General features: G+C 50.6%; 1 protein-coding gene across 3 annotated transcripts in view; it reads right to left on the bottom strand.

Annotated features, from left to right (window-relative positions):
* Window positions 1-11925, bottom strand: part of Il34 (interleukin 34) — a 55500-nt gene extending 43575 nt beyond the window's left edge. The window contains exon 1 of one of the 3 annotated variants that reach the window (XM_021632552.2): window positions 11760-11925. The gene's annotated coding sequence lies outside the window, so the exon portion shown is untranslated. The remainder of the gene's footprint in view (window positions 1-11759) is intronic. The other 2 variants (XM_021632548.2, XM_021632549.2) reach the window with 2 other exon arrangements.
* Between the last annotated feature and the right edge of the window lie 488 nt (window positions 11926-12413).

The following is a 12413-nucleotide window of genomic DNA, read 5'->3' as shown; positions in this document are numbered from 1 at the left end:
ATCTTGGTGAGGCTAGGAGCCTCTTAACTGCTGCTCCTTGCCTGGCATCCACCCCCTCTCCCCATCTCCTTCTCCATTCTCCTCCCCTTTCTCTTTCTGTCTCTGCTACCATCTCCTTCTTCCTGTTTCCTTTTTGAGTCCTCCCGGCACTTTGGATTAGATGCCGGGGACTTGGACTGAGCGGGTCACTATTTCACCCCTTCAGGAATGTCCCTGGAGGGGAACAATGGAGAAATGGAATTCCTAGTGAACAGAGCAGCTTTGTTTTCTGTTCTTGGGGTGTCTTCCCCGCCCCCAGCATGCAAGGGTCTGGCCACAGGTTTGGCCTTACACTTGTTGACTTTGGGTTCGTGTCTCGATTTTCCGTGGCTGCTGCTGAGGATGCCACGCCTTTCCCCATCCCTGGGGCCCTGGACTGGGTTGGCTCTGCTACGCTCCTGAAGCCATGGAACTGATTACCCCCTCACGTTTACATCTCTAGATCCTGCTTGAACAAGAGCCTCCCCAGACTCCAGGCTCCTAACTCAGAGCATCACCTGTCAAGCAGTGAACGCTAAGGAGCCTGCTGGGAAGGGAAAGGGTGGTTTTTCTCTTCTGCCTCTGCATTTCTCTTCTCCTGCCTCAGCTGGAAGGAGACGTGATTGTGGTTCCTGGTCTCCAGGCCAAGCTAATGGGAAGGTCTGGGGCCCTGGGTGGGAGGCAGTCCCAGCTTCCTCATTCTCCGCTCGCCAGCCTGCCCTGGTTACATGCAGCCTCCCACCCCACCCTACATCCCTACATTCCTCTGGTAGCAGACTCTTCTCAAAAAGGTCATGAAGTCCTTGTTTCACTCTGAGCAGCAGAGAGAAAGCCTATTGCTCTAGGTGCATCTTTGAGCAGAGCCTCTCTTGGGTGCCCAGGGGTTTGGCAAACAAAGATGGGAAACTCTGAGGCTAGCCGCTGGTACTACCGGGGATGCCAAGTCAGAGTGGACAAGAAGCTGAGAAAGAAAGAGAGAGAGAGAGAGAGAGAGAGAGAGAGAGAGAGAGAGAGAGAGAGAGAAAGGTGGTTCTACCAGCCCCAACAGGCACAGAGAGGGAGGAAGTGGAGTGGGGGGGCCTCACAAATAGACAGAAACCACTTGATAGAGTGCTTACACTAGGGTGTCCATGGCACACGCCAGCCATAGTGGCACAAGCCTGTAATCCTAACACTTGGGAGGTAGAGGCAAGAGATCATTTCAAATACATAGACAGTATGAGAGCATCTTGGGCTGCATGAGACAGTCTCAAAACAACAACAACAATAACACAAAGCCAAGAAATGGGAACTCACCTCCTTCCCTTCACAGATCACTCGTGACAATTTATGAGAAGACAGGGGGGGACATAGGAAGAGCCCAGTTCTTCCTGAGGGTTGGTAGGAGCTGATTTCTTTAACGTGGAACCCAGCCTAGGGTGGAGAGTCGCTCCAGAACCTTCAGAAGCACTTGTCCCTGGGCTCAGTGATCTGCAGGTCCCATCGCCCCGCAGCAGAGGTTGAGGTGGTAAGCAGACGGACGCTACAAGCTACATCCCCCTTCCCCGCCTCCTGCCTTCGCAAAGCTAAAGACCTTTGGGCCACAAGCCTCACCCCTAAAGAGGGCAGGAGGGAACATGGCGTGAAATCACCTTCCTCAGTCCCCGTCACAGTCCTGTCATTTCTGTGCTTCTTCCAGAGACTTCTCTGTGTATGTTCCCTGAGCCTCCCATTACCAAGCCAGAGCACCCAGGCACCTCCCTGCCTGCAGGGGTAGCACACCACACACGTGATGAATGACAGGCACCCTGACATATCCACCTTGAACCTCCTCGCCATGTGACCTGACTTGGAACCAGCCTTTGCAGAGCTGACCTCCACGGCTTGTAATCCCAGTGAGGCTTAATAGGGGGGGCGGCGGGGGGGATGGCTACAAGCCTGAGGCCAGCATGAGGCCAGCCTGGGCTGCGTTAGTGAGTTCCAAATCAGCCGAGACTACAGAGAGACACGCTACCTGAAAAAACGACAAAGATCAAAATCATCTTTATGGATGCCATTAGTGAAGATGTGGCCAGATTAGGGTAGGATCAGAATCAGGTCACTGGGGTCCTCACTAGAGAAGAGATGCACAGGGCCGTTTGATAACAGAGCATAGATAAAGAGGTGGTAAGTGTAGCAAGCTGAGATTGCCAAGTATTGGCCAGGAAGCATCCTCCTTTGGAACCCTTAGAAGTGTGATATTCTGCTGATATGCTGCTTCCAGGCTTTTCATTTCCAAAACTGGAAGAAAGAGAGGGAAAATGTCTGCTCTGGAAGTTAACGGACTGCTGATTCATACATCGCTCAGTCTATCTGGACATCTGTGACCCAGCCTCCCTTTCCCACCAGCTGCTAAGTACACCACTGCATGGAGTCTGTCTCCTGTAGCCAACCGTTAGCCTTTTGTAATCTTTGCCCTTTTTTTTAGGTATTTATTTGTCTATTTATTACATGTATTCATTTGTTTATGTAAGTGTGTTTGCATGCACAAGCTTGTGCACACAAGTGCCTGCTGTGGCAATGTAGGCGGAGGTCGGAGGACAGCTTGTGGGAGTAGGTTCTCCCCCTCCTCTAGGTGGGCTGGAGCGATCAGATCTTCAGGCTTGGCAGCAATCACCTTTGGCCAGTGGCCGGCTCACCAGCCCCCTTTGCAATCTAAATCGTGTACAAGCTATGCTGCAGTGGCTGCACAGACAGCTTTATGCGGACCTGTTTCCTCGCAGGAAGCAGCAGTCCTGGGCCAGGGATCCAGAAGTACACCGGGTGCATTTAAATGTCTGAAAACTAATGCAATACTCAATTTAAGTTTTGACAAGCAACCTGAGAGAGTTGCTTTCATTGGCTCACCCTCTTGTTTTTTCTTGCTTTTGTGTGTTGTCATTCATGTTCCGAATTAACGGGAGGGAGCTGACACAAGTGAAGTGACGCCCGGACTTTCCTGTGGTAACGTTGCAAAGAAATAATGTTATTTTTTGCTGTTTGTTTAAAACAGGGTCTTGCTATGTAGCCCAGACTGGCCTGGAACTCAACATGTAGTTTTAGCCTGGCTACCATCTCAATATTCTCCTGCCTCTGTCTCCTGAATGCCGGGGTTATAGGAACGGCCCACTGCATCCAGCTGTAAAGCAATAATATTCTTTGAAACCCATTTTATTGCATTTTTTGCTTTTAGGGTTTTTATTTGTTTGTTTTGTATGGATGTTTGCTTGTATGTGCCTGTGCACCACGTGTGTGCCTGGTGCCAGTGGAGGCCAGAAGAAAGTGTCAGATGCCTGGAACCGGGGTCCCACAACAAGCAAGTGGGGAGCCATTAAACTTCAGCCGATGCAGCCACAGACTCTACCAGCTCCCCCACTCTACGGCGGGGGTGGGGGGTGGGGGGTTGAGGAGACCTGGGAATCCTGCAGGTTCAGAGTCAGCACAGCAGATTCCCTATGTTTGAGCTTGAGTACATCAGGGTTAGGCTCGCCTGGCTGTACAGCCCGGAGCCTCTGGTCTTAGGGGAGAGCAAATCCACTTCAAATATGCTCAGTTCTAAAACTCGAAAGCTGAGTCAGGATCTCACACAGCTCAGGCTGACCTCCAACTTACTGTGTAGCCAAGGCTGACCTTAAGGTCCTGATCCTCCTGCCTCTGTACTCCTAAGTGTTAGGATTACAGGTATGTACCACCATGTCCATGATTTATCCTATTTCACTTCTGTGGTTCTGGGGAGTGTGCCAGGGCCTTGGGCACACTAGGCAAGAGTTCTACCACTGAGATCATCTCCATTCTCTTGATTAGTTTTTACAGAAAGCTTTAAGATTTTTTTTTAACATTAGTTTTTTTCAGGAGATTTTTGTGGTTTTGCAGGCAGACTGGCAGGCTTCGAGTCCTCATGTGCCTCTAACACCTGGCTCAGCCTCCTCCTCTCTCCCTTTCCCTTCCACCTTGTCTTCCTCCTCACAGCCATGCTTTACAGGGCTGGGTCAAGAGTTCAAAACCCAGCTGGGTGCAGTGCACTCAGGGAGGCAGAGGCGGGACTCTGTGAGTTTGAGGCCAGCCTGGTCTACAAATCAAGTCCAGGACAGCCAAGGCTACGGAGAGAAGCCCTGTCTCTGGGGCACGGGGGTGGGGTGGGTGGAGTGGCTTTTTCTCACCGTTCAAGAGGGGGAGTGGCAGTGAGCAAGACCAAGCCACAGCCTCTCCCGAGAAACAGCCACAAAGCCACTTTGCTGCCTGGAGGGCAGTAGGGAGATACGGAAAGCACCTGGCTCTAGCCCAGCCTCAGCTGGTCCAGCTGGTCTCCAGCCTATGCCTCATCAGGCCTCTGGGACAGCCCCTCCAGGGAGGCCATGGGAGAACTATAGGGCATGTCCAGGGCAGGGGGAAGAAATGAGCCTAAGGAGAGAGGGGTGCCACCTTCTTCTACCCACTGTGGTAGCTTGGGGGAACCCCTAAGCAGCTCTTCCATCCATCATAAAGTATCCTTCCCCAAACCCCACTCAGGATAGTGAGGAGGCCAGCAGAAGAATGGAAGGAAAGGCCTCCGTGCATGGAATCCCAGAGCCAGTGAGGGGCATTCCATTACTACCCTGAGACCCAGCCGCCAACACAGATCTTCAGGTCAGTGTCCTCATCTGCTGTACCATCGGCCCCGCTTTGCCTGATGGACTCCCCGAGTCCTGAACTAGCGTCTGTCAGAGGCCATGCTCCTTGCCTGGCACAGGAGAAGCTCCCTGAGACTGCCCAGTGGGTGAGTGTCACCGGATGACAGTGGCAATCTGGATGAACCATTTTCCCTGCCTGGACCTCCTCCACTGCAGCTGCGGACATCACAGTCATCCTGCCTGAGAGCTGAGTCAGAGGAAGCCACTGAATCACTACAATTTAAGATGACATTTGTTGCCCAGCAGATGATAAGACAGCGCTCGGTGAATTCTGGTCTTGGCACCCAGAGGGCTGGGTTGCAAGTACATAGTTAAATTAAAAAAAAAAAAAAAAAAAAAACAAAAACAAAACTGAACTCAATGCTACAGCTCGACTTTGAGCCCTGGAAGAAAGCTATTCAGAAAGGTCCCCGCTCATTTTTTGTTTTGAGACCGAGTTTCTTGGTCTCCCAACTAGCCTCAAACTCACCACATAGCCAAGACCTTGAACTTCTGATGGTCCTGCCTCCACCTCCAGAGTGCTGGGATTACAGGGAAGCACCATTATGCACAGTTTCTGCAGTGCTGGAGATCAAACCCGGGGTTTCATGCACCACGCTAAGTAAGCAAGCCACCAAATGAGCTACATCCGCAGCCCAGGAGGTTCCCATCTGGTGGAATACGGTGGCTCCTGGTCAAACCTATCATTGCCCTCAAATCCTGTGACACTGAGCGGCCTGAGCCTAGCTCTCAGAGAAGCCGGCAAGGCCGGAAGCTGGCAGTGCTGACTCTCTGCTCAGGAGTGAGGAGAGACTGCGGCAGCTGGCTCAGGAACTAGCAGAGCATTGGGACCTGAGCAGCAGGCCGCCAGCGGGAGCAGCCAGCTTGGGGAGGTGGACAGGAGAGCTCCAGCCACAGGGTATGAGTTCAAATCCCATAGAGCGGCTGCTGGCTGCCTCAGGCAGCAGCTTACCCAGGCCTAGTTCTCGGGTGGGAATAGGACCTGTGGTACAGTTGAGGCAAGGATGGGTGGTTCAGCCTGTTTACGTCAGCACTGGGTGTGACCCCAGTGTGAAATGCAGCAGCTGGGGTCAAGGTTTGTCTGCAACTCCCCGATGTCCATTGGGCACACACTTGCTGTATCCTTGCCTAGACCGATCACATCAAAAAGACACAGGGACACACCGGCTTTGTCCTCATGTCATGTGGGAGTTTCCTCTGTGGCTCACCAGCCCCTCCTGACTTGCTTCCACTGGTAGGGAACTCTCAGTCCACAAGTTCTCCACCCTGCTAACTGCCCCTCAGTGAAAGCCAGCTCTCTTGCCAGGGACTTTCCAGTGTGTGGAATCCACCCATTCATAAGCACTAGGAATCCCCTGAACAAGGCCCTAGTCATTCTTCCCCTGAAGCCTCTCATAAACCCCAGTCTCTCCCACCAACTTTGAGCAACTCTTAAAGACTTAGCAACTCTTTCACGCCTGGGTCTGCAATGCTGAGCAATTCTTTGGTGCCGGGGTCTGCAATGCTGCCTGAGACTTAAGAAATGTAAGACTGGAAACTTTCTAACTCCCAGGAGAAAACGAAAGGAAAGGTTTCCTGACTCTGGACCTGGTGGTGGTTACTCCTCAGATAGTAGACCAAAAAAAAATGCAGACAGCGAGAGGCAGAGAGATGGCTCCGTGTGGTTAAGAGACCTGGTTGTTCTTCCAGAAGACCTGAGTTTGGTTCCCAGCACCCACATGGTGGCTCGCGACTGTCTAGAACTCTAGTTCCAGGGGATCGGATGTCCTCTGTGGCATTGCAGGACCATGGTCATGCATGCAGGCAAAACACCACCCATACACAGAAAAAAAGAATTTAATCCAGGCTGCTAAAGCAGGAACAGCTAAGTGGAACCACATTAAAATTTAAAGTTTTTGCAGCAACTGACATGAATTAACTTGTGTCATCCAAGAGACATGGATAAAAAAAAAAAAAAAAGAATAATTAAAAAATTGAAGAATGAAGAAAGAAGATTGGTATGTGTGGCGTTTGCAGAAGTTTGTGCACACAGGGACATAACCCAAGAGTAAACGGGCAGTTCACAGAGCGGAGGAAATATGTATGAATCTAGCTGCTTCGGGGTTAATACCTAGAGTTTATAAAGGATTCCTTCCATTAACTAGAACATGGCAAAGGACTTGCATAGTTTGCTAACGATCATACACAAATAGACAACATGCATATGAAAAGGTCATTAATCATCTCTGAAACATAAATACAAGCCTCTCCGAGGCACCAACACATCAGGGTGGCTATTATCAACAGTGACTGCCAGAAAGTTACCTTTGCTGAGGATGTGGAGACACGTGGCCTGTGAGCGTGTACGTGTACAGTGGTGTCTCAGAAACATTTGAAAACAGGCTGGGCAAGGTGGCACATGCCTTAACCCCAGCACTCAGGAGACAGAGACGGCTGGACCTCTGAGGAATCAAGGCTAGCCTGCTCTACAAAGCAAGTCCAGGACATCCAGGGCTCTGTTACACAAAGAAACCCTGTCTTGAAACGCCCCCTCCGCCAAGAAAAAAAATGAATTAACACACAGTCCAGCCAAAAAGCTGAAAGCAAAGACTGGAAGGAAACTTCAAGTCACCCATGTTCAAAGTGGCTTTATTCACTCTAGACAAAGACAGAAGCCGCACGAGAGTCCATAGACAGATGAAATGCCTCTGCATGCATAGGTACATGTACACTGAAATGTCTTTCAGCTCGAAGAAGGAAGAGAACCCTGCCACATTCTCCAGCATGGAGAAACATGAGGACATGTCGCTAAGTAAAATGCACTGGTTCGCAAGAGACCGCAACCTAGTTAGACAAACGGGTCAAAATCAGAGAGAGAAAGTTGAAAGGGCACCATCAGGGGAGAGGGCTGGGGAGAGGGCTGGGGTGTCCTTTAGTGGGTAGGCTTTCTGTTTTGCAAGATCGGTTGCACAACAGTGTGCACTGGCTCAACACCACTGCAGATGGAGAAATGATTGAGCTGGTGAAAAACTGCCTGCGAAGAGATACCAAAGACACAGGAAAGCCGAAAGACAAGGAAGCAGAGCTTCTTTGCTGTCTGCTGGAGGGGGCATGGTGTAGAGGACACGTGAGTGACAGGCCAGACATGAGGCTGGGTCCTAGTTCTGGAATCTTGGGTCACAGTTTAGCCTTACTTGGACTGTGAAAGTTGATGGGTAGATAACCCAGAAAGCCTTAAAGTGGGGAATGATCTTCCTCTATAGCTGCCAGGAAGTCCCAAATCTGTCTGACTTTCCAAGCTTATCACCAGAACCTTCCTAATTAGAGCCATGTCCCAATCCATGTACAACCCCCATCCTGGAGAGGGTCCCAGGGGCAGCCTGGCTGGTTCTCCAAGCAGAGACAGCAGCCCCTTCTGGGCTTCCATGCATTTAAAGCAATTGTGGATGATTCTGGGAAGCTTAAGAGGTAAGTTCCCAGGCCAAATACAGCTCAGGTCCCAAGAGATGCCCCACAATTGAGGGACATGGCTCTCGCACGCAAGCCCTCATGACATGAGAACACAGAACTCCCTAGGGATTGTTCCAGGCTTGGGGATAAAGTTCTCAGGTTTCCAAAGTCTCTCTCAGATTTAGGGATCCAGACTTTACTTTCAGACATGATGTCTCTTCCTCCCAAAGCCAAGTCAGGGAGCCCCAGGACAGTGACATCTCAGGAGCAGAACAGAGTAGAGACAGCTGCAGCTGTGGCATCCAGAGACTTTCTACAGACTTCCAGAACAGCTGAAGGAAACCTCCTTGTTCCAGGTTGTCATCTGAAGAGAGCCATGTGCTCTGGTGAAGGGACTAGACCCAGAGTCACAGGACCCAAGTCTCAATCCAGGCTTCCTTATGCCAGGCCTTTCCTGAAGCTCCCACTCTCTGGGGCTCCCACTCTCTGCAGCTCTTTATTTTGGGTGTCACCGAAGCCCGTGAGATAGTGTAGAAGACTGGATATGTTCCAGACTCCTAATGGCATCCCAACCCTGGACACTGTCAGCACAGGGTCTCTGTGCCCCCTTAAATCCCACATCACTGAAGCTGCTATTCTCCTTTCCCCAGTATTCTTCAGTCTGGCTCCCACTGACCCATCTCATGTCCTCCCCTGTCTGCCCCCTTTCCCTTGCCCAGCTCGGAAGCACACCCGAACCTGTCACCCTAACCCAAACTCCCCTCAGTGTTAGGCATCGCTCTTCCTGGTTCTTCCTCCCGGCCTCTGTCTAGTCAGCTTCTCGCATTCTTCCACTTAGAGCTTTCCTCAAAACCCAGAGGGCAGGGTCGCCACTTTCTACACACAAGCTACATGCCTATTTCAAAAGCAGAAGAGCCCGCTACCTACCTTGGGTTCCCAATACCAACTCCCCTTCTAATTTTGTTGACTGAGAAGATGAATGCATTTTCTACGTGTCTCCTGTTTACTCTGGTACCTTCTGAGATCTCTTAGGCCTGGGCTGTGCAAGGTGGATGAGGTGGTGTGGTGGTTTGAATGAGATGGCTGTCCACCGTAAGTCTTGGGCATGTGAGTACTTGATCTCCAGTTGGTGGGCACACAAGGAAGGATGAGGAGATGGGGTCTAAGAGAAGGTGTTACGTCACTAGGGCCGGGCTCTGAGGTTTCTAGTCAGCAGCACACTCTCTGCCTCCGGCTCCGGGATCTAGATGTGGGTTCTCAGCTGCTGCTCAAGCCATCAGTACAAATTCTAATGCCCCAGAAATGTAAGGCCAGCTAAACTCATTTATAAACTGCTTTAGTCGTGGTGTTTTACCTCGGCAATAGAAAAGTAACTAATATAGAAGTGAAGGATGACATTCCTGACTGGAAGTGGGGGAAAGGCCTGAGCCTGGGGTCATCCAAAGGAGGTTTGACCCTGACACCCAGTTGTTTTTTCTTTTTTTTTCCCCCCTCAGGAGAGGCAGGGGTTAAATAAAAAAAAGTCTAACAAAATGAATCAGTCTTCTATCAGCCACTCAGCTCGGGAGAACATGCCCTTCCCGGCCTTTCTCATCCTGCTCAGCTTGGTAATGGCCCAGGGAAAGTCCCCAGCTAGTCCTTTAAATGCTTCTCAGGCATGAGATATGCTAGAAGCTTCATGCATACACCTCTGTTTCCCAAGGCCCTTCCTAACCTTTCTTTTACATTCAAATCACAGTGCAATGACATGATTGTAGGCGACTGTTCAAGATCAGCCTTCTATGTGCACACAAACCAAGTTATTAAACACTGTGCAACATTGCTCCCAATTCTTTCCTGAAAAAAAAAAACAAACAAAAAAAAACCCCGAGAACAAAGTCCCCACCCACACCAACAGCGGGCCAAGGACCAGAGATGAGTAACTATGTCTTGTAATTCCTGGGAGGGGGGCTAACCCATGTGCAATATGAAAAGGTCTCAAAAATCCTTGCCCTTTACCCCAGGTATTTATTTTGGGTGGAGAATAAGCTCTGGAAAGAGGAGGGAATAACAGTGATTCTTAAAAAGGCCCTAAGAGGTTATTTTGGCTGAGAAAGTGAATGCACTTCCTACGTGTCTCCTGTTTACTCTGGTACCTTCTTCAAAGCTCTGACGAAGATAGGCTAACTAGCAGATGTGTACTTGTGTTGGCTCACGTCACCCGTGTACAGGTGTTCACAGGTCTCTGTCACAAGAAAGGCGCCTGAGGAGTCGTGAGGGCCCATGGCCTGCCAGGTGCGGCCAGTGGTGCGGGGGACACTGGGATCCATCCGGAGCAGCTGGCTGCTCACTATGCTGCACCACATGAATACCCTGCAATCCACCAGAGCAGTCGCAGTGCGGGGACCAGAAGCAGCGTCTCCAGGCTGGAAGCCTGGGATTTCTTACTGCGTCTTCTGAGATCTCTTAGGCCTGGGCTGTGCAAGGTGGATGAGGTGGTGTGGTGGTTTGAATGGGATACTGGGTGAGATGACATTCATCCTCCCTGGAAGTTAAGTTGCTAGTTACAAAGCCATCTAGAAACAATTGAACTTTACAGGGAACAAAGGCACTCAGAGATGGGTTTGTTAATGGGGCAAGTACAGAGAGCTTGAAAAAAAATGGTTAGGCCAGGTATAGAGGTAGATACAGACAGAGTTTGAAGCTAGCCTGGTCTACATAGCGAGTTCTGGGGCAGCCAGGGCTGCGCAGTAAGACCCTGTTTAATAAAAATAAAAAAAGCAAACTGTGATAGTAGAACACTTCACTATCATTTTGGAGACACTGGCTCACCTGTGTCATTTTTCTGTGCGTGTATGTTGCAATGCAGAGGCCAGAGAGCCACTGGTTCCTTAGTCACTGCCCATCTTTCTGTGAGACAGGGTCTCTTACTGACCTGGGACTAACAGAGCAGGCTTGCAGGCTTGACTGCCCGGCCAGCCAGCCCTGAGCCCCACCTCCTCAGCACTGGAATTGCATGCCGCCATGCCCAGCGACTCTTCACACAGGCTCTAGGGAAAGAACTCAGGTCTTCGACACCTGGCTGAGCTTTACCGACTTGAGCTCTCTCTGCCCAGCCCCACCCGTGTGTTCCTTTTTTTTTTTTTTTGAGGCTGTTCTTGAACTTGCTAAGTAGCCAAGGATAACTAATCCTCCCACCTCCACCTCTCACATGCTGGGATTACAGGAGAGTGCCACCATGCCAGCTAGCCTCATTAATTTTTGACCACGAAGTTCATACAAACAATAATTCATACACATGGCACATTGAGACCTAAAGCAATCTTCAGTTCCCAGGAAGCCAAAAGCAATTCAGAATGTGGGTTTGTCAACTGACAAAACTCAGACAGGAACACGGGGAAGTGGATTTGATAATTACATGCCTCTGTTTTGCTCTGGCAAGGCTGTGAAAGCAAAGGTTAAAAAAAAAAAATGAAACTCCACAGCAGATAGTTCATACCATTTCAGAGTTTCTTAACCAGCACCTTCTTTGTCAGCCCTAGCTAAAGTCTCTCCAGCTGTTGAATCAATGCGGGGAAGGCATCCTTCTGGGACAGGGAGACAGGAGGACCGGGCGACAGGGGTCAGGGGGGAGCCACGTGAAAGAAAGCTCCAAATGCGGCTTACCTGCTCACCTGCCAGTGTGTGGGCTTCTACAGACTGCTGGAAGCTTTAAGCAACTCTGGGCCTGGAGCAGGTGCCATATGGGAGAGGCCGTTGGCCCCTCAGCCTACAGTGCAGTCTTCCCGTCAGAGGGTGGGGAGCAAGCCACAGCAGCTCAGACTTGATTCTAGAAAGGGAGCCAGCAAGGGCAGGGTGGGGCGGAGCCTTATGGCCCTAGCCTGTCTTGGAGTGAGCCTAGAGTAGGAGGGAGCCTCAAACACAGCCAAGGCTAGGGGACCGCCCCGAGGGTTAATCTGGGGGTGTCTTTAGTTTGTGAATTGGACTGGTTTTAAGGGAAAATTCTAGGCCCTCTCCAGAATACCTGGAGTCTCTCACCACAAAACTGAATACAGCTGATGGTGGCTAGGAGAGTTTGGGGGGGTGGGGCTCAAATTGCTGAGGACCCAGAAAAGACTTAAGACCTATCTGCAGACACACCTGAGCTCAGAAATGTGTTTACCCAAAGCCCGAGACAGCCCTCATGGGAACATTTGGAGACTAAACCACACCTGCAGACACAGCCACTTTTGCTTCGCTGGTAATGCTGGCTCTAGGCTGAGTGACCCTACAGAAGTAGGGACAGCTCCTCTTTCTTTGCCAAAATTTGTTTTGGTTTTT

The sequence above is a fragment of the Meriones unguiculatus genome, chromosome 10, assembly GCF_030254825.1.
Source record: "Meriones unguiculatus strain TT.TT164.6M chromosome 10, Bangor_MerUng_6.1, whole genome shotgun sequence".
In the NCBI taxonomy this organism is placed as follows: domain Eukaryota; kingdom Metazoa; phylum Chordata; class Mammalia; order Rodentia; family Muridae; genus Meriones; species Meriones unguiculatus.
This window is presented reverse-complemented; position numbering and strand designations above follow the sequence as displayed.